Below are 27,870 nucleotides of genomic sequence, written 5' to 3'. Positions count from 1 at the left end.
CACAACCCAACGGTTATCAAGTTGTGCCCCCTAATAGTAATAACATGATTGTTATTTCGACAACGATATATAGGGTATGAATTTATTCCATATTTAGTGTTCTCGGAGAATTCTTTAGGGTAATTAAATTTACATGAGCTATTTTTCATACAAGGGCATGTTGGAGTCAATGAGCTCCGTGCATCATATGCTTAACTACCATGGAAAATAGGTATGGCTGAGCATGCGGAACAGGTAATTTAGCACAAACGATATGAAATAATTTTGAAGCCTTATTCAAAATAAAAAGAAAATGCGCATGCGGTAAACATCGTTTTTGGAATTCTATTACGTAATCATAAGCAAGGACATGACCAAAAATTTCTTTGTTGAACAATTCTTTTTTTAGAACTTGTAATTTTGCATAAAATATTCGAGAGGTTAAATCAGGTCTATTTTGTATTTCATCAAAAGGTAAACACAACGCTTTTATTTCTGGCCAATTTGGATTCAAAGTTATTATTAAGAAAATATCAGGTTTTCCATAACATTGAACTAAAGTTATAGCATCCATATATCTTTTACGCGTATCTCTAGGTCCTCCAAGAAATGACGTAGGTAAGAATATGCGTTTTCCAACATCAAGGCCCGTTTGGCAACCTTGTGTAATACTATCTAGTAAACCACGATATACCTCATTTCGTAAACGATTTTGTATGTCTGTAGTCCTAAAAAAATCTAACCTCGATGTTTCAATTTTGATGTACATATCAACTATATATTGTTGAAGAAGCATTCCAATATGTAATAGAAAAGATTTATCGTTTTCTCTTATTTGTAACTTATAACAGTAATACTCACGACATGATATCGTTGACCTTTGAGTATTGCGCTTGCTCAAATCTTATTTGTACACATTGGAGTACTAAAGTTTAATTTTATTATTAAAAAATGGCAACCTAGAGTCACCTTTATTTCAGTTTGTATGACATGTTCAGCATTTGTGAAACTTTGGATGTCGTAAATGGTTGGCTTCTACATGTTGGTTTAGGGCGCCTTTTTTTTTTTTTTTTTTGCATTTGATTCAATCTTGCAATTTTACGATGCCAACCAGATTCCCCATTTGGAAATATGAGAGGATATTGTATAGGATCATAACAAGCAAAGTAGTGTTTGATTATCTGAGGGCGATTATCCTTTGGATAAAGTTGTATATGCTGGCTTGTACATTGTTCATATTCATTAGATTCTAGCCATATTCCAGCAAATTGAGACATTGTAGGCTTATTAAGAGTTCGTTGGTCAATAATAGGGTCAGCTTGCAAGGAAATTTTATATTCGCTCAGATTTTTAATGCTATTTAGGCTCCGGAAGAGACTTGCATATGGATTCAGTGCTAAAATATGAATCAATTTTTGTATAATATTTTCTTTAAACTTTGAGCTTACACACTTTCGATTCGATATTTCATGCTCAGTTTCAAAGAAGTACAACTGCAAGTTTTTGGGATTTTTGTTATTTGATGGTATTAATTTATCCATTAAGTGATAAAGTTGACCTTGTACACGGAATGTGTAAATGCCATCATTTTGTCTAGCTAAAGATTTGTCGCAATGGACTCCAAGTGATGTAAACGCAAACATATTATTGTAACTATGAACACAATTATTGAATTCTCTAGCATCTTCATCACTACCACAATATAATTGTACTAAATCGAAAGGCATTTCTGTAAGCAAAAGATTTATTTCTCCCGAGGCACAACAGAATGCTGGCGGTTCTAAGTAAATACGCTTTGCATCACAAAATTCACAATTAGGCACATCAGGTAGCAGTTCTGGGCAGTTGACTATAGATTGCAACAAGTCTGCCTCAACACAATTTGTATCACCGTCGGTAGATATTTGTAATTGGTTTTTTGTATTTCGCCAGCTATTTTTTGCCATTCTACGATCTTCCAAACAAGCAAATTTTTTTTAGGCGTGTTTTTTTCCATATTGGCATCTGAGGAATTTTGTTTGTGTGAGTGTGACATTATTGCGAAATTGACTCACTAAACGTGTGAAAATTTTATAGTGTAAATAGGACAAACGTTTATGTAGTTTAAAAAAACGAATTAAAGCGCAATATGGCACATAGGCAAGGTGAGTAATTTCTAAAATAATGCAAGCCAAACAGGAAACTGACGCAGCACAAACATGTTTAAATAAACCCTATGCAATAAAACTTTTTAACCAAGAACCAAACTTATATCCTGCTCGGGTTGAAGAACCTAGCATTTTTTCTGTACGCAACTCTTCAATGAGGGTGGGCTGCACCTTTAATTGGCTGCAATAGTGTCCACACAATTCTACAGCGGCAGTTATATAAAAAAAATACAAATTATAAGAACACTTTCACTCATACTCAGATTTTCAATTTAAGAACTGGTATATTTCAAAGCAATTCACACATTCATTATTTCAGGTATTCTTAAGCACGTTAACATACAAATTCACGTATAACGGAAAACAAAGACCGTACAACCATGGGGAATTTGTCGTTAGGAGACTGATTCCACAGAGCGTTCCAATCCAATGCGTTGACAAAAGCAAATAAGCAAACAAAATCCAAAGAAACAGAGAAGAACAACAATGATAAGACTAACTGAGGCAAAACGAAGCTCCAAGAAGAACACAACAAAAAAAGAAAATTGACCCAGCAACACTTTTGAGTCCCAAACCAACGAGGCAACACTCGAGAATGAGGATGATGAACCTGTGTGCAGGTGAGTGAACATAAAATTAAACAGTCAGAGGCTAATAATCGAAGCCCAAGCAAACAGAGAATCACTACAAGAAATCTTTTGTTTTTATTTATACCTTTAGGTTTTTAAATAATCTTATAATACTTAATTATACAACAGTATTTTTTAAAAAAGTTAATTTTCATTTTTTTATAATCTGTATATTTTTAAACAAAAAAATTTAATATAAAAATTTTAATATGTGTGTATATATGTAGCGTCTTACTTTTCTTATATTGTACTCGTAATGCTCATTGATCTATTACTATTTGTATTTATGCAGTTCACCCTAAGAAACTTTAGCACCAAAATTTACCGATCGATTCATATCCTCGATAAAACACTTAAAATTTAAACTTTATCTCAACCCCGTAATAATATTAGCCTAATATCCTTGAATCGAATACTTATCTTATGGCATCAACCTTACGTAACTTAATTATTTACAAGTACATCCCGATTATAAAATTGTTGCAAATCTTAATCCTCGAGTAATGTTAACTCGTAAATCCCAAAATATACAATATCGATCTTCTACCTAATAATAAAACCCTTATGGTATCAATTACATGCTTATACTATTCTCTTCCCAATTACAAGAAAATTGAGCCCTAAGACTCTGGACTTTCCTCATTGAAACGAATGTCGCATTCTTACGTATCCTCTATACTGAATACATACTAGCGTATAAAACTTATTAAATCATCCTATGGTAGCCTTAGACTAACTCTAATAAATCAACTTCACTTATACCCCATAGAATTCTAGAATCTTCATATCAAAGTTTTAGATTTCTTACTCGATAATAATATTAATATTCGCTTATTGGCAACCTATATTGAATACAACAAATTCCCTTTTGTTTTTATTCCACCCAAAATTTTCCGTACGATCACTTATTTCATAAACTGAAAATTCAAGCTTACTCAACCCAAGTAGTAATAGATAGTCTAACTCCAACACACATATCCACTTAGTCCCACGTTTCTTAATGACTTTAAAAAATTTCTCAAAACAAGGTATCAACCTCAACCCTTACATGCGTCTATCAAATATCCTAACCATCAACCACACCCAACTTTCTAGAAAAAATTAAAACTTAAGATACATCAGTTCGAATAATTTTAACTCTTAAGATTTTGAATAAAACTTTCTAGAAAAAAAACACGAGTTCGAATAATTTTAACTCTTAAGATCTCGATTAAAACTTATGATACATCAAACCTCAAGTTTCCAAAATTTTGTTAGCTCCTTGTCTATTCTTATAATTTAATTGACTGATCAATTTCACCTTAAATTGTCATCACTTTAAATTCTTAATTTGCAACAACATTATTTCACTAACACTTAAATTTTCAAGCCCAAGATTGATTCATCCTACAATGTCCTTGATTACCATTTCTTATAACATTATAACCCAAATATCTCAAGGTTCCAAATATCCTTTCATATCTAAATCATCAAAATTCTGGTCATTTAAACATTTCGCTTCTCACTTACTGCTAAACAAATCTCCAAATTTCTTAAAAATTGCAAAATTATTTCTTACTTTCCTCGAATATATCCGAATTTGTCCTTAATCTCGAGAATCCAACAATTACCCATAAGTTCTTGGCGTTCCTAATCCCATTTTATAGGTTTCTCGTAACATAAATTTCAATAATTTTAAGCTTATTAAACTTGAAACCAATTCTCATAACCTCGAAAATCACTGATTTAACCCAAGTGTTCCTCAAAAGTTCGAATTTAATCCTCAAAAATTTCGAAATTTGCAATTTGACCCTTAAAATTCTCGAAAATTACATTTTTTTGGCCCTACAACCATTCGAAATTTGCATTTTTGTCCCCATAACATATCCGATTTTAGCCTCATTAAACCTTAAAATTTTCGAACTCAAAATTTAATCCCGAAATTCGGTAAATTCGAAAATAGTCTCTTAGGATTTTATTTTCACTTAGGTCCTCAATTTATTGGTTATTACAATTAGATCTTTAAAATTTTCAATTCATGCAATTCAACCCTTAAATCTAACTAGGTAGAGCTGCATACTAAATAAATTCTACGTATTTATACTTCCAAAGATCGTCGTAGTCTTTCAATCATTGTTCCTTACATGAAATCCTCAAAAATTAACTCAACTAGCAACCACGTACCATCAGTAATTTCGTAGAAAATCTACATGTCCCAAAAGCATTCATAATTTTCATGATTAACTTATGACCCAAAAAGTAAAACTTCAGTACCACTAACCACAATTCAATATAGTCAAATAATTTTCAACAATTTCCTAACACCCAATAGCCAAATTCTTAATCATGTCCAATTCCACCACAAAGCCAGCATGCATGAAAATCATGTAATTTCTCATTTCATGTCGTAACATGCATAAAAATTTTAAAGCATCTAATCTCAAAACATAACGACAGATAAACATGTCCCGTAAAACGTATATCATGTAAACATGCAGGTGATAGCATTAAAAACATTTAAACTCACAGACCTGGGGTTTGAAGACTGTAGAGCCCAAATTCAATACATGTAAAACTCATGCATTTATTTAAATTGTTTATTTAAGTTTAAATTGATTTTAGCGATGCATGATTTATTTAATTGCATTATTTTAAATTATTATATATTTAATTGATGCACGTTAAAATGTTTTTCGAGTTTCATGTGTCAGGCGATTATTCGATGCAGGATTGAGGAAAAGAGACCCGCGATGATATTGGCGATTTTAAAATGTGATATTTTATTTCAAGTCAAGGAAGTGGCATTTTAAATGATTTATTTAGTTTTAAGCATTTTAAAAGTCTAATTTAATTATTATGTGATTTCATGATTTTAAACTTTTAAAGATATAGCACTTGTGCATTTTATTTTAATTAGTGGATTTGTAGAAGTTAGTGTGGATTAACTTTTATTTAACATTTTTAAATTATTAATTAACCACTCTACCCCTAATTAACCACTAAAATTACGTACATACCAACATTTACACAAACAAAAACCGTCCAACACACAACACACATATACACATTTCATTTCATATTTTTTTGAAGAAACCTAGGGTTCTTATTGCCAAGAGCATCCGCCCCTTTTCTCTGAAAATTTTCAGCAATTTTCATGATTTTTCTTCAAGAAAATCGTGCCACGGTCGTTCCGGATCGTCTCTCGCATCATCCCCGCTTCGGTATCATCGTTTCGGTATTTTAAATATCAAAAGCCATGTATATTCTTTCGTTTTATGCATCGATCTCGTCATAGTAGATATTTTGATGTATGTTATGCGTGAAAGTTTGATTATTATGAGCAAAGTTTGAGCGATTATGCATTGAATCGATTTATGAAACATGTTAGATCTCAAAAAAAATGTTTTCGCTGTCAATTCGGTTCCTGTGTAATTTTGCTTCGTTTTCTGAAAATATTTTCACCACAAAAAACGTAAATATTTTTGATACCTTCGATTTGATATAAAATTTGTAATTTTCGAAAATTAAACGAGTGAGTTATGGTTGTTTTCGTGTGACTGCTCAAACCTGCGATATTATGAAAATGATGTTCATCATGATTTGAGGTTTTTGAGTTGCAGGCTTCGTTGGGCACCGCCGGGCTTGTGTTACCGCATTTAGATATGTTATGGGACGTATTTAGGTGTTATTTGGTGGTTCGTTTGGGCCGGGATTGGCTTGGGATGTAATAGAAGTCGTAGGAAGCGAAATGATGTCGAATTACGGGTTATTGTTGTATTGAAGTTGCTTGTCGATGCTTGGGGACGTTTGGGGTGTTTGTACGGGTTTGAATCAATGTAATAGCATCCTAGGATGAGTCTCGAGGTGTTAGTTCATGGTCCCTAAGCTTGGATTGGAAGAATGAATCAATAAGTTAGTGAATTTTCGCGAGTTTGCAAGTTCAGAGGCTACCCGGACCCCGACACGGAGTCCGTACTCTTTTTCCTCCAAAAATGCGAATTTCCATCATCTACCCGGACCGGTACCCGGACTCTTACACGGGATCCGTGTACCCCTTTTTAAAAAAAATTAATTTTTTTTAGGGATTGTTTTGGGGTTTGAAGTTATGATTTAGTACAATGATTAGACGAGGTCAAGTCCCGAGAGATTTAGAATGTTTTGTCATTTTTGGGTGTGAGCATGACTATACGTCTAAGTTATGCAAGATAGGTATTCGAACTCATGTTAGTATGTGCAGCAGTGGCCCCAAGCGAGATCCAACGAATCCCTCAACGCCACGTAAGTATGTTCGACGTGCAAAAGAAAATATTTTAAGTTTTTGAGGTATGCTAAATGTATTGTGATTAAATTATGAACGGGTTTGGAAGTCGGTGAACGTGGCCGAGGACCTCTCCACCCCGATAAAGCATGACCGGGTTTAGATCAGGATTGAAAAGCAGGTAAAGCATGACTAGGGACCAATCCACCCAGTAAAGCATGACCGGGGATCTCATGTATGTGGCAGTGGATTTTCCCTGTCAGCCCAGTACTGTGGTATAGTCTGATCAGGCACATTTATGTACGGGTCACTTGCTTTGAAACATATCTATACGCAAAATGATGAAGTTTATATATGTTCAAGTATGTATGAAGCAAGCATGTTTATGAAAAGTTTTATGATGTTGGCACACCTATATTTATGTTGCTACGTTCAAGTTTCAAGTTTGTTTATGCTATTACGTTCAAGTTTCAAATATGTACGCTCTACTTTAAAGATGCATGTGGTTTTATTATGTATTACTTGTTATATCCAGTTTATACGTGTTGAGTCTTTAGACTCACTAGACTTGATCGATGTAGGTGATGATGACTTTGAGGAGACGAGAGGTGGGGACCAATGAGCCGACTTGGACTGAGCAGGAGGCCAAACCCGAGGACCGCCCATGTTTTTAAGAAATTATGCAATGTTTCAAATACTCTGATTTCACGATATTGTTTACGATATTTAAACAAGTGTTTTTAGCAAACTTTATTTATGATCTTTTCGTTGCAAATATTTTGAATGATCAGTTTATTGTTATCGCAATTTGAAGGTTTCTATTTATTTAAGAAAAAAAAATTTCGCAAATTTTAAAGTTGTTTAAAAGTATGGTACGTTACAGTTGGTATCAGAGTGGTGTTTTTGTAAAGGGTTATGCCTACTGCCAGTTGCGAGAAACTCACGAAACCACACCTCAAGTCTGTAAGTTTTAAAGTTTTAAATTCATTCATGTAATATGTATCCAGTCATGATTTCAGCATGTGCATGTTTGATTTCAATTTAAGTGCATCTTATGATATTAGTATTATGTTCATGCATGTTGGGTTTACGTGTTAGGTAAATGTTGGAACAGTATGCCTCCCAGACATAGGATTGTGTGTGAAGCAGTCGATGAGAATAAGGAAGCCCGTGATGGGGATAGGGTCACTCCCCGTCGTCCACCCCCAGATATGCAGGCCCAGATGCTTGCAGGAATGACTCAGTTTTTCGCACAGTTTGCGGCGAACCAGACTGCAGTAGACACAGGGACGAGGCCCAGATCGGAGGCCGTCTGTGAGAGGTTTAAGAGGATGCATCCGAAGGAGTTCTCAGGGACTACTGACCCGATGATAGCTAAAGGATAGATTAAGTCCATCGAGGTAATATTTGCGTTTATGGAGCTGCAGGATGCAGACAGAGTTATATGTGCCACCTTCTTGTTGACTGGAGATGTCAGGCTTTGGTGGGAAAGCGCGTCAGTGTTAGTGAACTTACAAACACTGACGTGGAATGGGTTCATGGAGGTTTTCTACTCTAAGTACTTCACTGAAGAAGTACGCTCCCACCTGACCAGGGAGTTCAAGTCACTGCGACCGGGAGACAGCAGCGTGGCAGACTTCGTCAAGAAGTTTGAGAAGGGGTGTCACTTTGTGCCCCTGATTGCAAATGATGCCCGGGAGAATCTGAGGCATTTTATGGACGGGTTGCGGTCGATCTTGCGCCGTGATGTTCGAGTTGCTGGTCCTACGACTTATGCAGTTGCCGTGTCGAGAGCTTTGGCGGCAGAGCAAGACCAGAGGTACATTGAGGTCGATAGGCAGGGCAAGAGGCCCTATCAGGCACCTCAGCAGCAGCAACAGCAGCGAACCCAGTTCAAGAGGCCTTTCCAGGGGCAGCAGGGGAAGAGGCCATTTCAGGGACCGCCGAAAGGCAAGGGTCCTATTCCTCAACAGAAGGCTCCTCAGAGACCCAGTGAGTACCCAGTGTGCCCTAAGTGCAACCGCCAGCATCCAGGTCAGTGTTTATTTGGATCGGGCAAAGGCTTCAAGTACGGAGCCAGCGATTATATGTTGAAAGACTGCCCACAGTGGATGCAGCTGACTCAGGGGAGAGTGTTCACCATGCAGGCAGAGGAGGCGAACCCAGACACGACCTTGTTGACTGGTAACTTCTTTAATTCAGCTAAGTATTAAATTTTGTCTTGCATTTTTTGAATTTTATTTGGGATTATTAGTGTGCTAGTTAGTAATTTTGGTGACTGAGTGTAGAGATTTCTACTATGCTTGAGGTTAAGATTAGAATTTTTGGGATATAAATTTTTGTGTTGTACCAACGTCTCTCAGAAAATATTTTCATAAAGAGAGTAGACACGAAGGCCTTGATAGATTCAGGGGCGGGCCATTCACTCTTGTATTTCGGAGACATTCGCTAATCATCTGGATGTCAAGTCTATTGGACTCGACGTGAGCTATTCAGTGACAGTCCCATCAGGGGAAGAATTATCAGCTACTAGCGTGGTCAGAGACATCGATCTCGAGCTGCAAGGCCACCTAGTGTATGCCGATCTAATCAGTGTTGCCAATGCCAGAATTTGATATTATCTTGGGAATGGATTGGCTAACGAAGAACAGAGATCTGATTGATTTCTAGAAAAGGTCAGTGTTGGTAAGACCTTTGGACATGAAGCAGTTTCTCTTTGAGCCAGATAGAAGGAGAAGTTTCCCTCGCATGATCTCTTGCATGCAGGCACAAAGACTTATTCAAAAGGGGTGTCAGGCTTTCTTGGCCAGTATTATTTCTTCACCTGACGTACCCACTCCGTCGATATCTAATGTATCAGTAGTCAGAGATTTTCCTGATGTCTTTCCAGATGACGTCACAGGCCTTCCACCAGAGAAAGAGGTGGAGTTCGCTATTGATCTTGTGCCAGACACTGCGCCAATTTCCAAAGAACCGTACCGACTAGATCCAGCTGAGATGTTAGAGCTCAAACAGCAGATTCAAGAGCTTCATGACAAGGAATTCATTCGCCCTAGTTTCTCACAATGGGACGCACCAGTGCTCTTTGTAAAGAAGAAAGATGAGAGCATGAGGCTGTGTATCGATTACCGAAAACTGAACAAGATAACGATCAAGAATAAATACCCACTTCCAAGGATCGAGGATTTGTTTTATCAGTTGCAGGGAGCTACAATGTTCTTTAAGATAGATCTTCGATCAGGGTATCATCAGCTGAAGGTAAAGGATGCAGATGTTAATAAGACAGCCTTCAGGACTAGATATGGGAATTACGAGTTCTTATTGATGCCATTCGGACTGATGAATGCTCCAGCGATTTTTATGGACTTGATGAACCGAGTATTCTAGCCCTACCTAGATCAGTTCGTCATAGTGTTCATTGACGACATTCTCATTTACTCGAAGAGCCATGAGGAGCACAGTCAGCATTTGGGTACAGTTTTGCAGGTCTTGCAGAGTCACAAGCTGTTTGCAAAATTCAGTAAGTGTGAATTTTAGTTGGAGAAGGTAGCGTTTTTTTGGGTCATATAATATCTAGCAGTGGTATTGAGGTGGATCTAGCTAAGGTAGCAGCGGTTAAGGAATGAGTTGAACCGAAGAATGCGTCAGAGATCCGCAGTTTTCTAGGCTTAGCAGGCTACTACATAAAATTCATTCAGGGATTTTCTTCGATAGCACTGCCACTCACTTCATTGAATAAAAAGAATGCTAAATTCGTATGGAGTTATGAGTGCCAGAAGAGCTTTGATACTTTGAAGCAAGCTCTTATTACAGCGCCAGTTTTAGCCATGCCATCGGGGTAAGGCGATTTTGTGTTGTACACCGATGCTTCTAAGCTTGGGTTAGGCGCAGTTTTGATAGCAGCATGGGCGGTTTATAGCTTATGCCTCCAGACAGTTGAAAGTGCACGAGAAGAACTACCCGACTCATGATCTTGAGTTAGCTGCCGTTGTCTTTGCGTTGAAGATATGAAGACACTATCTGTACAGCGAGAAATGCCATATATTTATTGATCACAATAGTCTCAAGTATTTCTTCACGCAGAAAGAGCTAAATATGAAACAAAGACGGTGGTTAGAGTTAGTGAAAGACTACGATTATGAAATTAGCTACCACCCGAGGAAAAGCTAATGTTGTGGCAGATGCTTTGAGTAGAAAAGTTGCAGTCGTAGCACAGTTGTCAGTGCAGAGATCTCTTCAGTCAGAGATTCAAAGATTTGGGTTAGAAGTTTATTCTAAGGGCAGGGCTCCTAAGCTATCTAATCTGACAGTCCACTCTTCTTTGTTTGACCGAATCCGTAGAGGTCAGCCTTCAGATGAGCAGTTGCGGAAATGGCGACTGAAGGATGAAGCCAAGGGCAGTGTACTCTACACAGTGTCCGATGATATTGTGAGGTACAGAGGAAGGATGTGGGTGCCTAGTGTTGATTCGATCAGAGAGGATATTCTGACAGAGGCACATGCATATCCGTATTCCATTCATCCAGGAGGTACCAAGATGTACAAGGATTTACAGATTCTGTATTGGTGGTCAGGTATGAAGAGAGACATCCGTCGATTTCTGTCTGAATGTCTCACTTGTCAGCAGGTGAAGGCAGAGCATCAGAGGCCAGCAGGGATGCTTAAGCCACTACCTATCCCCGAATGGAAGTGGGAGAATATAACCATGGACTTCGTTGTTGGTTTGTCGACGGTCAGTCAGAGGATCTAATGCCATTTGTGTTATAGTGGATCGAATTACTAAGTCGGAACACTTCTTGCCAGTGAAGACGACTTTCTCCATGACGCAGTATGCGGAGCTCTATATCAGGGAGATAGTTCGATTGCACTGGAATCCTGGTTTCTAGTTGTGTCCGACAGGGACCCGAGGTTCACATCGTCCTTTTGGAAGAGTTTGCACGCAGCCATGGGGACGAAGTTGCTATTCAGTACAGCTTTCTACCCTCAGATAGATGTCCAGTCTGAGCGAGTGATTCAAATTTTGCAGGATTTGTTGCGAGCCTGTGTGATTGATTTCCATGGGAATTGGGAATCGAAGCTACCTCTAGTGGAGTTTACCTACAACAACAGTTTTCAATCATCTATAGGTATGGTTCCTTACGAGGCACTATACGAGAGGAAGTGCAGATCATCGATTCATTGGGATGAAGTCGGTGAGAGATCAGAACTTGATCCAGAGATTGTTCAGCAGACTGCAGACGTGGTTGTCAAGATCCGAGACATGATGAAGGTCGCACAGAGTCGTCAAAAGAGTTATACTGACAAAAGGAGAAGGGATCTTGAGTTTGCCATAGGTGATCACGTTTTCGTAAAGATAGAACCTATGAAGGGTGTTATGAGATTTGGGAAGAGAGGCAAGCTTAGTCCGAGGTTTATTTGACCGTTCGAAACTCTTGACAGAGTTGGGACACTAGCTTATCGTGTTGCCCTACCGTCGAATTTGGCCGTTGTACACAATGTGTTCCACGTCTCGATGCTGAGGAAGTACCTAGCGAATCCTTCGCATGTTTTGAGCTATGAGCCAGTTGCAGCTCGCTCCAGATCTGTCGTATGAGAAAAGACATGTTCAAATCCTAGACAGACAAGAGTGGAGACTTCGGAACAAAGTAACCAAGCTGGTCAAAGTTCGGTGACTGAATCAATCCGTGGAGGAAGCCACTTGGGAGACCGAGGCAGAGATGAGAAATCGCTACCCGGAACTGTTTGGTAAGACTTAATTTCGAGGACGAAATTTATTTAAGTGAGGGAGGAATTGTAGAGCCCAAATTCAATACACGTAAAACACATGCATTTATTTAAATTGTTTATTTAATTTTAAATTGATTTTAGCGATGCATGATTTATTTAATTGCATTATTTTAAATTATTATATGTTTAATTGATGCACGTTAAAATGTTTCTCGAGTATCATGTTTCAGGCGATTATTCGATGCGGGATCGAGAAAAAGAGACCGGCGACGATTTTGGAGATTTTAAAATATGGAATTTTATTTTAAGTCAAGGAAGTGACATTTTAAATGATTTATTTAGTTTTAAGCATTTTAAAAGCCTAATTTAATTATTAGGTGATTTTATGATTTTAAACTTTTAAAGATGTAGCACTTGTGCATTTTATTTTAATTAGTGGATTTGTAGAAGTTAGTGTGGATTAACTTTTATTTAACATTTTTAAATTATTAATTAACCACTCTACCCCTAATTAACCACTAAACTCACGCACACACCCACATTTACACACACAAAAACCGTCCAACCCACAACACAAACATACACATTTCATTTCATATTTTTTTGAAAAAACCTAGGGTTCTTATTGCCAAGAGCAGCCGCCCCTTTCCTCTGAAAATTTTCAGCAATTTTCGTGAGTTTTCTTCAAGAAAATTATGCCACGGTCGTTCCGGATCGTCTCTCGCATCATCCCCGCTTCGGTATCATCGTTTTCGGTATTTTAAATATCAAAAGCCATGTATATTCTTTCATTTTATGCATCGATCTCATCATAGTAGATATTTTGATGTATGTTATGCGTGAAAGTTTGATTATTATGAGCAAAATTTGAGCGATTATGCATTGAATCGATTTCTGAAACATTTTAGATCTCAAAAAAATGTATTTGCTATCAATTCGGTGCCTGTGTAATTTTGATTCGTTTTCTGAAAATATTTTCAGCACAGAAAACGTAAATCTTTTCGATACCTTCGATTTGATATAAAATTCGTAATTTTCAGAAAAGAAACAAGTGAGTTATGGTTGTTTTCATGTGACTGCTCAAACCTACGATCTTATGAAAATGATGTTCATCATGATTTGAAGTTTTTGAGTTGCAGGATTCGTTGGGCACCGCCGGGCTTGTGTTACCGCATTTAGATATGTTATGGGATGTATTTAGGTGTTATTTGGTGGTTCGTTTGGGCCGGGATTGGCTTGGGATGTAATAGAAGTCGTAGGAAGCGAAATGATGTCGAATTACGGGTTATTGTTGTATTGAAGTTGCTTGTCGATGCTTGGGGACGTTTGGGGGTGTTTGTACGGGTTTGAATCAATGTAATAGCATCCTAGGATGAGTCTCGAGGTGTTAGTTCATGGTCCCTAAGCTTGGATTGGAAGAATGAATCAATAAGTTAGTGAATTTTCGCGAGTTTGCAAGTTCAGAGGCTACCCGGACCCCGACACGGAGTCCGTGCAACCTCATGGCACCGGCGATCACCCCCCATCCTCTTCGGCCCTGGGCCTCACATGCCCACCAACTTCCGCTTGGTTCCTAGAAAATCCACATGTCCCAAAAGCATTCATAATTTTCATGATTAACTTATTACCCAAAAAGTAAAACATAAGTACCACTAACCACAATTCAACTTAGTCAAATAATTTTCAACAATTTCCTAACACCCAATAACCAAATTCTTAATCATGTCCAATTCCACTACAAAGCCAGCATGCATGAAAATCATGTAATTTCTCATTTCATGTCGTAACATGCATAAAAATTTTAAAGCATCTAATCTCAAAACATAACGACAGATAAATATGTCCCGTAAAACGTATATCATGTAAACATGCAGGTGATAGCATTAAAAATATTTAAAACATTTAAACTTACAGACCTGAGGCTTGAAGACTGAGCTGCAGAAGCTGGCGGTGGCACCACCCTATACAGGACCCTTGCTCTGATACCAACTGTAGCGTCTATTCATTTTAAAAGTGCGGAAAATATATATTTTTTTAAAAAAACTCGCATTTACAAATGAACATTTAAAATAATCATATTTATTTGACCATAAAAATAACGCGGTTTAAAATAACCAAACTTATCCAAACTCATACGTAAACATAAACGTATAAAAATTTTAAAATCATCAACATATTAAAATATTACTCTCCTCTCAAATCTCATAAAACATTACGCGGAAAACATGCGGTCCTCGGGTCCTGTCACCGCGCCATGTCTGCCTACTCAGAGTTCGGCACCTACAGTCCCCTCATCATCAATCTCACATGCATCACACACGCCTAGTGAGTCTAAAGACTCAACACACCTGTACAATAATAACAAATACATATACGTAGCACACATCAATGAAAAATAGCATAATCAACATACATTTCGTGTCTGCAGTAAAAATCGTATAGGTAAATGTATCCTTTCAAAACATGATAATAATCATAGCATGTATCATCGTATCAGCATATACGTGTTAAATCATGTCATCTCATGTCGTCATAAACGTATACATTTTCTTTTAACTGAATTCATTTCACTAGTTGTGACTTTCGTATCAGCTCTATTCGATGGATCCATCTATAAAACCGTGGTACCCGGCGACGGGGACATCATCGACAGCATTACCCGTCCACTGAGCCTTGACCTCAGCTCATCATATCTCATGTCATCGTATACATATATATCGTCAGTCACAACCAACTCTCATCCTTCAAAAAAACATCATCATATTCACCACTTAATAAAAACATGCATATACGTAATTTTTCCTTTAAACCAAGCATGTAACGTATTTATCGTAATTACATAAAAATCATAAACGTGATGCATAAACATTTAAATCATGATAAAATGTGCTTAGGGCGCTGCCAGAATCAAAATCTCACCCCGTGTGCAAAATGACTATTTTGCCCATGGAAACCCAAAAATTACCATTTTGCCCCTAGACAAAAAATTTCACGTTTCTGACATTTTCTTAATTCCATTGACTCTAACATGTCTCAAATAATTATTTTAGCCTAAATGAATTTTCTCATATTATTTATTTGGCTTAAATCGATGATTTTTAAATAAATCTTTAAATATAACATATTAATGCTTTTTAATTCCGAATTAAACCAAACCTTAGCAGAAAATTCTCAAATTAAAAAATTAGATTCTAATAATTATTTGAGCTTAAATATAATTTTCCATAATTTTATTAAACTTAAATCTAGGCGTTTCAATTAATTCTTTAATTAACGTTTCGTGCGGCGATTAAATCCCGGATAAATCCAAAACTCATTATTTTGATCTGAAGCTTACCAAACTCTTAAACATGTCCCAAAACATATTTATAATCATTCCTAGACGTAAACTCGAGTCCGTTTCAAAACTTAATCGATTCGTTTTAAAACTTGGACCGGGGTCCCGGTTTTAATCCGAATCGACTCGAAACTTAACCAAAATTTTTCCAACATTTTACCACACCTTAAAAACACCTAAAAGACCCTAACACATAATCACCAGCAGGGGCGGAGCTACGTGGACTTCTGCCCAAGCTTTAGCCCGGGTGGCCCAATTTTTTTTGAAAAAATTTATAGGTAAATTTTGTATAATTTTAGAATAATATGATATTAGCCCGAGTATATCAATTTAAAATATTATAAAATTCTAGAGTTTAAAATTTTAGCTCAAGACACTAAATTCCACGGCTGAAAATTCCAGAATTTACCCAAAAGTCTCGGCCCTACCTATTTTTTCCTCCTATTACCTTCCTCAACTCCAATCTCACGCCCTAGCCTACCCGACGGCACCAGCCATGGCTCGACCTACCAGGGACCTAGGCCAGACACTAAAGAGTCCACTGAACCCTCGCAACCAGCCCCATGCATGCTCATAGGCTCACACCACCGAATCTCCGCGAAGGAGCACCCACGCTTCTCCTACTCTTCACCCGATCTGTCGCGTATGTGGTTGGTTCCAGCGAGTTTTGAACTCCTCCAGGCCTGGTCCCAGACCCACCAGGGTCTGGTCTAAGGCTCGGCGAAGTCCATGAGTTGCTGGCCGACTCTTGCACGCTCAAAATCCAAAGAAACAAGCCACCCTAAAAGAGACTCTCCTCTCTTCTTTCGCTTGCAGCGTCCAGTAACCACTCTAAACCTCAAGACAGCATCTTGACATCACCAACAGCCCCTAAACAATCCAGAGTCGCAGCCCTTTGCATCAAGATCAGAGAACGTGAGTGATAATTGTGGAAATGCATGAAACAAAACAAAACCCATACATCCTCATGTGCAGCTGTTGGATCGAAAGTTCCTACATGTTACAACACACATTAAACATAAATATGGCGTGAATGATACATAAAAGAGAATACATGCGTGCCTTGGTGAAAATTCTCGGATAAGGTGTCACCGAAAACTTTGAAGCAGCAATTCACGAGAAAATTGATGATTGTCGGGAAGTGTTGGTTGTTGTAAAATAATAGGTGTAGGGTACCACTAGTATAATATTTAAATGATTAATTAGTAAATAATGGGCCCCTAATTGTTTAATTAAAATTTTAAAAAAATATTTAAGCCCAATAAGTTTAAAAGTGTGGGGACCCGAATCTATTCGTTTTCTTAATCAATACTAGGATCATTTAATTATTCGGGTCTAAATTTTTTTTTATTTTTAAAATACATAAGTGCGGAACATATAATAATCAATCTGGTATAAACATCAAAAGTAAAGTACAAGTCTTGTACAAATACATTCATTTCAAACTAGGGTTCAACAACTATACATCAAGTGTTGAAAGCCAATCTACTTCTAAGTCCGGATCTCCACGCTAATCTTGATCTCTCATCCTCTTCTCGACCATGATCCTGTCCCACCTGTTGTCATGCACACATACAAACACAACAACAGCCGGATAACACTGGTGAGAAATATATTCCCATTATAAACAACATATACATGCAATCATATAGACAGATATAAAAGCATGAAACAGATATCAATAACATGTATCACAATCTGAAAGACATGAATCGATATAAAACTGTAAATCAAACTCGTGACTCATAATCTCAGACTCGGCTCTTCTCTAATCTAGGGATCCCGGTCTAACTCATACTTTGCATTCTGTATCGAATCTCAGCGATAGAAGTCGATCTACTTCTAAGCAACATCGATACACCAAAAGTCCAATGTCTTGGCGGCTCTGCCAAAGACTAGGCACATCTGCCCGAACTATATACATGCTTTACTATAAATCAATATACTAAGCATATCAATCTTATGAATTGCAAACATCAATGCAATAAATAAAGTATGTGGTTTTGGGAAACTCAAGTCAGATCTAACTCGAGTTGCGGTTCAACATTGATTTATACCTTTCTCTTGTCGATCTGACGAAGTCGAAGTCTCGAATTCAAATCTGTCAATACTCAATCTGGCAATGACAATATTGAGAAGTACATATCAATATACAACCCAATTCAATACTTGATATAATCAGAACTCAATCTAATTCTATTTCAACGGCATAACCGCACAATCTCGATATACCCAGCAATACAATCTCAGCAGATATAAATCATAACTCATAATCGATCAACAGCACAATCTGATATCAAATCTGTATAATCTCAATCAAATTCAATCTGAAAATGATAACAATTTCATACGGTGTATGTTCTTCGATCTGGTTTCGATTATACAATTACAACAATCTCAGGAACAGATAATATCAGTCATATCAGGATTTCTTCCATATCATATTTTCAAATCATATCAGAAAGTAATAAAACTTACGTCCTTCTGAAGCCTTTGTCGAGAGGAGTCTGATACTGAATTCAGATTGAAAATTAGACGGTCGGATCTTGCGTAACTCACAAATCTCTGGTTTGAAGAAACTTGAGCATTCTTCCAAAGGAAGTCTCGGTTTCCAGCTAAAATTTTGAAGAAAATGAAGTTAGCTTCATATTATATTGCATGTCCAAGCCAAGTGGCTTCTCTCTTGAGCTGCACGTCTCGCGTATATGCGCGAGACCTACTGGTCTCGGCATTTTTCCTATCCTCAGCTCGCGCATATACGCGTCCTCTCTTCGCGCAATATGCGCGAGGTTCTCTGCCATACTCGTGCATATGCGCGGGTCCTAGTCGCGCATATGTGTGAGGTTCTCTGCCTACCTCGCGCATATGCGCCCTGCTCGGTCGCGCATATGCGCGAGGGGTTCTGTCCTCACACATAATTCAGGTCTTCTTTCGTCTTTCCAGGTCTGATCCTTTCCGTCTATAATCACATCAATTATCAATAAATCATTTCAGATTACAATAACAAAATCTCGGGCATTACATTTCTCCCCCTATAAGATCTGATTTCATCCCCGAAATCACAGGCAATCAAATCAGATACAAGAAGGAGATATACAGAAGCTAAATAAAGAGAATCACATCAATAAAATAACTCTCAGAACTTCTGTCTCATGTCTGACTCAGCTTCCCAAGTAGCTTCTTCGATGCCATGACGACTCCACTGAACTTTCACAAGCGGAATAGTCTTCGTTCTGAGTTGCTTTTCTTTACGATCAAGAATCTGGATCGGCTTTTCAAAATAACTCAGTGTCTCATCAAATTCGGCCTCGTCTAGCTGAAGAATATGAGATGCATCAGGAAGATACTTCCGCAATAAAGATACATGAAAGACATTATGTATTTCAGATAGAGAAGACGGTAAAGCAAGTCGATAGGCACGATCTCCTATCTTCTCGAGAATCTCGTAAGGACCAATATATTGTGGAGACAACTTCCCTTTCTTGCCAAATCTGACAACGCCTCTAAAAGGAGAAATCTTCAGAAATACTATGTCTCCTGTCTCAAATACTAATGATCGACGACGAACATTGGCATATTTGGCATGTCTGTCTTGAGCTGTCTTCATTCTTTTCTGAATCAGCTTCACTTTCTCAGTCATTTCTCGAATCATATCAGGCTCAATCTCAGGTACCTCAGAAATATCATCCCAATAAAGAGGGGATCTGCACTTCTTGCCGTACAACGCTTCAAATGGAGCCATCTCTATACTCGTCTGATAGCTGTTGTTGTACGAAAATTCACAAAGTGGCAAAGAATCTTGCCAACTAGTGCCAAAATATAGCACTACAGCTCTAAGCATATCTTCCAATGTCTGGATAGTCCGCTCTGACTGTCCGTCAGTCTGGGGATGATATGCGATACTTAAGTGCAATTTAGTACCTAGAGCTTGCTGAAAACTGTGCCAAAAGTGCGAAATAAACCGAGGATCACAGTCTGATACAATCGAATTCGGCACTCCATGCAATCTGACCACTTCTCTGACATAAATCTCTGCCATCTGGTCATATTTGTACGTCATCTTGTACGGAATAAAACATTGCTGATTTGGTTAATCTGTCAATCACAACCCAAATCGCATCACAACCTCGGGAAGATCGCGGTAGCTTCGTCACAAAATCCATAGAAATGTGATCTCATTTCCATTCAGGAATAGACAAGCTGTGTAATAAACCTCCTGGTTTCTTTCTTTTGGCTTTCACCTGTTGGAAATTCAGATATCTGGACACAAACTCTGCAATATCTGCCTTCATATGTTTCCACCAAAACTGTCTTTTCAAATCATTATACATCTTTCTGCCATAAGGATGAATACTGAATTGACTACTGTGCGCTTCTGACAATATCTGTCGTTTCAAATCTGAAACATCTGTCACAACTAGACGATTATTCACATAAATTACATGATCACGTACCTGATATTCTGATCGATGCCCTGCTCTGACCATCGAAATCGAGTTCTGCACATTCTGATCAAATTTCTGAGCTTCTTTAATTCTCAAAATCTGCTCTGGTTCAACTTGAACAGCATAGAGTCTCAATGGTTTACAATCTATCTCAAATATCAATCCAGAAAGACAGCAATATTCTATCAAATTCGAAACACCAATCGTCGATAAGGATAAAGAAAATACCTTTCGACTCAGTGCATCAGCTGCTGCATTCGACTTTCCCGGATAATATTTGATTTCACAATCAAAATCTTTCAATAAATCAAGTCATCTTCGTTGTCTCATATTCAATTCATATTGTGAAAATAGATATTTCATACTCTTGTGATCAGAATAAATCTCAAACTTCTCACCATATAGATAATGTCGTCAAATCTTCAATGCAAAGACAATGGCTGCCAATTCAAGATCATGAATTGGGTAGCGAGACTCATGTGACTTCAATTGTCTGGAGGCATAGGCAATAACATGTCCTCGCTGCATCAAAACACCACCTAATCCTCTGTGAGAAGCATCACAATAAACAACAAAATCACCAGTACTTGATGGAATAGTCAATACAGGAGCACTGGTCAATCTCTTCTTCAACTCGAGAAAACTGGACTCACACTCTTCAGACCAAACAAATGGTGCATTCTTCTGAGTCAACTGAGTAATCGGCTTAGCAATACTCGAGAAATCTTTAATAAATCGACGGTAATATCCTGCTAAACCCATAAAACTGCGTATCTCTGGCACAGATGTCGGTCTAGGCCAGGTAATCACTGCCTCAACCTTGCTATGATCAACAGAAATACCATCTCCAGATATGATATGACCCAGAAATACAACTTGTTTCAGCCAGAATTCACATTTCGACAGTTTGGCATACAATTTCTCAGTTCTCAGAATTCTCTACACAGTTCTCAGATGTTTAGCATGATCAATCATATTCTTCGAATAAATCAAAATATCATCGATAAAAATAATCACAAAATCATCGAGATACATCTGAAACACACGGTTCATCAATCCCATAAATACAGCTGGGGCATTCGTTAAACCAAACGGCATGACAATAAACTCATAATGGCCATACCTGGTTCTGAAAGCTGTCTTCGAGATATCAAAATCTCTGACTCTCAGTTGATGATATCCAGATCTCATATCGATCTTGTAATACACAGAAGAACCCTGCAACTGATCAAATAAATCATCAATACGAGGCAAAGGGTATTTGTTCTTTACCGTAGCCTTGTTCAGTTGCCGGTAGTCAATGCAAAGTCTCATTGAACCATGCTTCTTTATGACAAATAGTACTGGAGCACCCCAAGGAGAAACACTCGGTCTGATGTAACCCTTGGCCAGTAAATCTTCTAACTGCTCTTTCAATTCTTTTAGTTCAATCGGTGCCATTCTATACGGAGCTCTAGAAATCGGAACTGTACCTGGTACCAATTCAATGCTAAAGTCTATCTCTCTGACTGGAGGCAAACCCGGAATCTCATCTGGGAAGACATCAGCAAACTCACATACCACTGGCAAATCAGCCAATGATGGGCTCGATTTCAGTACGTCTACTGAATACACAAGGAATCCCTCTGCTCCTTTCTGTAACAATCGAGTCATAGATATCGCAGATATCAAAAGAATTCTAGATCTAGAACCCTTACCGTAAAATTTCCATTCATCAGCCATGTCTGGTCTGAATCTCACAGTCTTCTGGAAACAATCTACGGTAGCTCTGTACTTGAACAGCATATCGATACCAATAATGTAGTCAAAATCAGACAACTCAAGTACAATACAATCTAACTCAATCTCATGCCCGTCATACTGTAGCATACAATGTCTAACAGACGTCACTGATACAAGACCTCTCCCCAAAGGTGAAGAGACAGATACTACAGCAGATAATGACTCAACAGGCAATGCATGAATCAATGCAAATCGTTCAAAAATAAAGGTATGGGATGCACCCGTATCAATCAACATGTAAGCAGGATAACCACATAAGGAACAGTTACCTGCAACAACATCATCTGGTGCTTCCTGAGCCTGTTCTTCAGTCAAAGCGAATACTCTGGCCTGCTATGTCGGAGGCTGTCTAACAGTCTGGCTTCCTCCTGGCCTCAGCTATGACTGAGTAGTAGTCGGTGGTGGCTGGAAGGAGTGAACAGCAGATGAACGTCTATCAGTCTGAGCCACTGATCCAGATGACTCTGTTCCTTGGGATCTCTGTGAACCTCTCTGTGGACACACTCTAGCAAAATGTCCATGCTGTCTGCAGATGTTGCAACTACCAGATACTCCTTGGCATTGCTCTGTGGGATGTCTTCCTCCGCAAGTTCTGCAATAAGCTCCTGTATAACTCTGTCTGGAACCACTGGAGCTAGAAGAACTACTACCAGGCCTTTTGAACTGTCTTCCTTTGGCTTTCAAATAATCTTTCTTTCCACTACTGCTACTGCCACTCTCAAATCTGGGAGGTGGTTGTTGGAACTGAGGGGAAGATGGTTGCTATTTCTATACTGGAGGAACATACGAAGCTCCTTTCTGCCTAATCAGGCCAGCTTCAGCTCCTTTTGCTCTGTTCAGGGCATCAGCAAAGTTATTCGGTCTCTCGGTATTTACCAGTGTAAAAATCTCAGGATTCAGCCCATTGATAAACTGATCAGCAACAGCTTCATCATTCTCAGCAACATGTGGAGCAAATCGTAGCAATGTAGAGAACTTGGCCACATATTCTTCAATGTTCAACTGACCCTGTCTCAGATTCAGCAAAATCTGTCCCTTTGTCTTTCCTGTACGATACTGGGAAAAATCTTTGATAAAATTCAGTCTTGAAGATTTTCCAAGTAATGACTGTACCTCGATACTCCAAAGCCCTTTTCGTCGTAAGCCACCAATTCTTCGCAACATCATGCAATTGGTGCCCAATCAATCTAACTCTGCGCTCGTCTGTATAATACAATGAATCAAACAGCATCTCTATGTCATCTAGCCAAATCTCATAGTCAACTAAAGTCTCAGTGCCCTTCAGAGTCGGTGGTTTGAACGACTGAAATCTCTTCAGTAGTGTTTCCATCGGTGTCGCTGTCACATCCATCGGATTAGTCGAAGTACTACCCTTTTCTGGGATTCTTCGAGGAGGCATATCTGATTATCAAAAGGGTTAATACTCAAATCTGACAAATCTGTCTCAGTCCTCTTCTGATCATCTTACCTCTGATCAAAAATCAGTTCTGATTCATTCTCAATGACACATGTTTCCAATCAAATCAGATAATCAGGTAAACATGTATTTAAAGCAGTAAAACATGCTATCATGCTAGCACTTCAAAAACAGGAAATAAAACTCAATCTACCCCGCTCACTAGCTTCTAGGTCAGTCTAAGGAACCTACTGCTCTAATACCACCTGCTGTTGGGACCCAAACCTAATTCGTTTTCTTAATCATCATTAGGATAAGTTAATTAATCTGGGTCTATAAATTTTTTTTAAAATACATAAGTGCGGAACATATAATAATCAATCTGATACAAGCATCAAAAGTAAAGTACAAGTCTTGTACAAATACATTCACTTTCAAACTATGGTTCAACAACTATACATCAAGTGTTGAAAGTCAATCTACTTCTAAGTCCGGATCTCCACGCTAATCTTGATCTCTCATCCTCTTCTCGACCCTGATCATGTCCCACATGTTGTCATGCACACATACAAACACAGCAACAGCCGGATAACTCCGGTGAGAAATATATTCCCAGTATAAACAACGTATACATGCAATCATATAGACAGATATAAAAAAATGAAACAGATATCAATAATATGTATCACAATCTGAAAGACATGAATCGATATAAAACTGTAAATCAAACTCGTGACTCATAATCTCAGACTCGGCTCTTCTCTAATCTAGGGATCCCGGTCTAACTCAGACTTTTGCATTATGTATCGAATCTCAGCGATAGAAGTCGATCTACTTCTAAGCAACATCGATACACCAAAATTCCAGTGTCTTGGCGGCTCTGCCAAAGACTAGGCACATCTGCCCGAACTCTATACATGCTTTATTATAAATCAATATACTAAGCATATCAATCTCATGAATTGCAAACATCAATGCAATAAATAAAGTATGTGGTTTTGGGAAACTCAAGTCAGATCTAACTCGATTCGTATCTTCCCGGTTCAACATTGATTTATACTTTTCTCTTGTCGATCTGACGAAGTCGAATCTCGAATTCTGTTTCAACGGCATAATCACACAATCTCGATATACCCAGCAATATAATCTCAGCAGATACAAATCATAACTCATAATCGATCAACAACACAATCTGATATTAAATATGTATAATCTCAATCAAATTCAATCTGAAAATGATAACAATTTCATACGGTGTCTGTTCTTCGATCTGGTTTCGATTATACAATTACAACAATCTCAGGAACAGATAATATCAGTCATATCAGGATTTCTTCCATATCATATTTTCAAATCATATCAGAAAGTAATAAAACTTACGTCCTTCTGAAGCCTTTGTCGAGAGGAGTCTGATACTGAATTCGGATTGAAAATTAGACGGTCGGATCTTGCATAACTCACAAATCTCTGGTTTGAAGAAACTTGAGCATTCTTCCAAAGGAAGTCTCGGTTTCCAGCTAAAATTTTGAAGAAAATGAAGTTAGCTTCATATTATATTGCATGTCCAAGCCAAGTGGCTTCTTTCTTGCGCTGCACGTCTCGTGCATATGCGCGACCTCCTCTGGCGCATATGCGCGAGACCTACTGGTCTTGGCATTTTTCCTATCCTCAGCTCGCGCATATGCGCGTCCTCTCTTCGCGCATATGCGCGAGGTTCTCTGCCATACTCGCGCATATGCGCGGGTCCTGGTCGTGCATATGCGCGAGGTTCTCTGCCTACCTCGCGCATATGCGTCCCTGCTCGGTCGCGCATATGCGCGAGGGGTTCTGTCCTCGCACATAATTCAGGTCTTCTTTCGTCTTTCCAGGTCTGATCCTTTCCGTCTATAATCACATCAATTATCAATAAATCATTTCATATTACAATAACAAAATATCGGGCATTACAAAAAGTAGGCCCATCAAATCCAAATACACTCCCGAAAAATATTTCGTGTTCGAAAGATTTTGGAAATATTAGCCGAACCCTCAAAAAGTCCTCTGATTCAATAAAATTTACGTACCGTTAAAAATTAAAATTCTGCGGGTAAAAATACCTAATAAATCCCAATTCTTGAAAAATATACCTTTAAAACATCTTATATTACTTAATAAAAAATAATCGTGTAATAAAATAATTTTCTTGAAAATTTCTCGGTCTCCGCTCCTCGCTCGAGTGCGAAATGCAACTTAAAATCTTTAATGCATGAACCTTTAGAATTTCATGAATTAAATCCTATCATGCAATAATAATGCATAAATGCATAAAAATAATTAAACACAAATTACTAAAATAAACATGCATTTTATGATTTAAAAGAATTTAATAAAATACTAAAAAATTTAATAATTTGCATGCATGTGGTTCACGTGGACTTTCCGATTTTCGGGATGTTACAATATACATATTGAGTGCTAATGAATACTAATAAATAAATAATTTAGAATAGATGCTTCTATAGTAATTTATTTCCAATTGTTTAATTTCAGAATTAAGACATATCCATTCGGCAACATCATTTATCGTGGCCAAATTAAGCCAAGTCAACCTTTCAAGGTAATCTACGGCCCTCCTACATATGGTTAGAATGCCTAGTACATGACAATTATAGGCTCCTTAAGGAGTAGTTGCTTTGCTTTAATCTTCTCCCCCACACACACCACTGCCATAATGGTGTTCCAGCTTTTATTTTGACCCAGAGAACAAACCAATCTCCACGTTAGTCATTCATCACATAACCTTTGGTCACAAAGTTATCTGAATTTTTTTGGCATATGTGGCTATCATCATTATCAACGTTTGTTGCTGTTTTTGAATGGACCGTTATGTGATCTAAAAACCGAGAAGTGTATCCACCTTACATGACATTCATAATTTTCATAAGGCCATTAAGGTACTTTCCACAAACTGCGCAACCAACTTGTCTAAACTGGAAACAGCTGGTAGCCGATACACTTATATCATACCTTAGGCGATGTCTGTGGCATGAAGTGAAGAAGGCCACTAAACCGTTCAGAATACTTCACAGAGCACGAGAAAACTGAAATGAAAAATAGATGAGTAGGCAAGCATATATGTGACTGTAATTAGCTGGTGAAATTTTACAATAAGCATTGAAACCTGGGAGAAAATGTCAGTAGATGCAACGCCTGAGGCCCAAGTAAGCGTAACAGCAAAACAAAAGAGCGTGGATCATAGAGTCTTGGACCGGGAACAACACTGGCTGAAGGTGAATGACACAAAGGGAACGGAAGAGAGAAAGATAAGCAATTGACGGCGGGTGGCCGAGAACAACACCGTCCGAAGGCGAACGAAATGAAGCGAAAAGAAAAGAGAAAGAGCAACAAAAGACGGCAGGCAAAGTTGATCGTGACGAAGCGGGGGGAAGAAAGACAGATCATTGGGCAGAAAACAGAGCGGACGAAAGGTGCAAGAATCGATGCGAAAGATGCAAGAGTCGAAGTGAAGGGAACGAGAATGACGAGAAGGACAAACAAGCGGAAGAATTCAATTGTACAAACTAGACACTCAAGTTATAGACATGTGATATCCCCGTGGAAATGGTTGTCGGTGCATATGTGGAGAGATGCATGTGACCCATGTATAATGGGAGCAACCGGCAACTTGCCACAAACGGGCCAAAAACGCATTATTCCCTCTTTTAGATACGTAGATTTCTAAATATAAAATCTATAAAAAATGAGCATAATATAAATATTGTTATAAAGTATGTCTAATAAGTTGGCAACTCCGAGTTGTTTTATTACTAGGAGTGGACAAATGGATCTGGTAGTTCGATCCCGATCCCGATCCGACCCCGACCCCGACCCCGATCAGTACACTTAATCGGGTATTTCAAATAAAAAAACTGAATTCGACTAATTTAAATAAAGTCGGGTTTCATATAGGATCGATGATCGATGATTTCGATTGGTAAACCTATCAAGTGTACTAAATCAAGTGATAATATAGTTGGATGGAGTTTAAGTCGTTCCATCATAGACTATAATTAAATTATTATGATATAAATTATTTAATTTAATCTAGATTAAATAAAAGAAATTATTTTTGTAAATAATTAAACTAAATAAATAAATTAAATTATTCTAATACAAATAACATAATTCAATTAAATAATGGATTAAGCTTAG

At 38.0% G+C, this 27,870-nt stretch overlaps 1 long non-coding RNA gene across 1 annotated transcript in view; it reads right to left on the bottom strand.

Annotated features, from left to right (window-relative positions):
- Nucleotides 1-27,234, bottom strand: part of LOC142553737 (uncharacterized) — a 33,517-nt gene extending 6,283 nt beyond the window's left edge. The window contains exons 1-4 of the long non-coding RNA XR_012821992.1: nucleotides 26,840-27,234; nucleotides 26,686-26,759; nucleotides 2,627-2,736; nucleotides 2,227-2,329 (exon numbers count right to left, since the gene is read on the bottom strand). This is a non-coding gene — a long non-coding RNA (uncharacterized LOC142553737). The remainder of the gene's footprint in view (nucleotides 1-2,226; nucleotides 2,330-2,626; nucleotides 2,737-26,685; nucleotides 26,760-26,839) is intronic.
- Between the last annotated feature and the right edge of the window lie 636 nt (nucleotides 27,235-27,870).

Source organism: Primulina tabacum, chromosome 8, assembly GCF_025594145.1.
Source record: "Primulina tabacum isolate GXHZ01 chromosome 8, ASM2559414v2, whole genome shotgun sequence".
In the NCBI taxonomy this organism is placed as follows: Eukaryota; Viridiplantae; Streptophyta; class Magnoliopsida; order Lamiales; family Gesneriaceae; genus Primulina; species Primulina tabacum.
The sequence above is the reverse complement of the archived record's forward strand: the minus strand, read 5'-3'. Positions and strand labels throughout refer to the sequence as shown.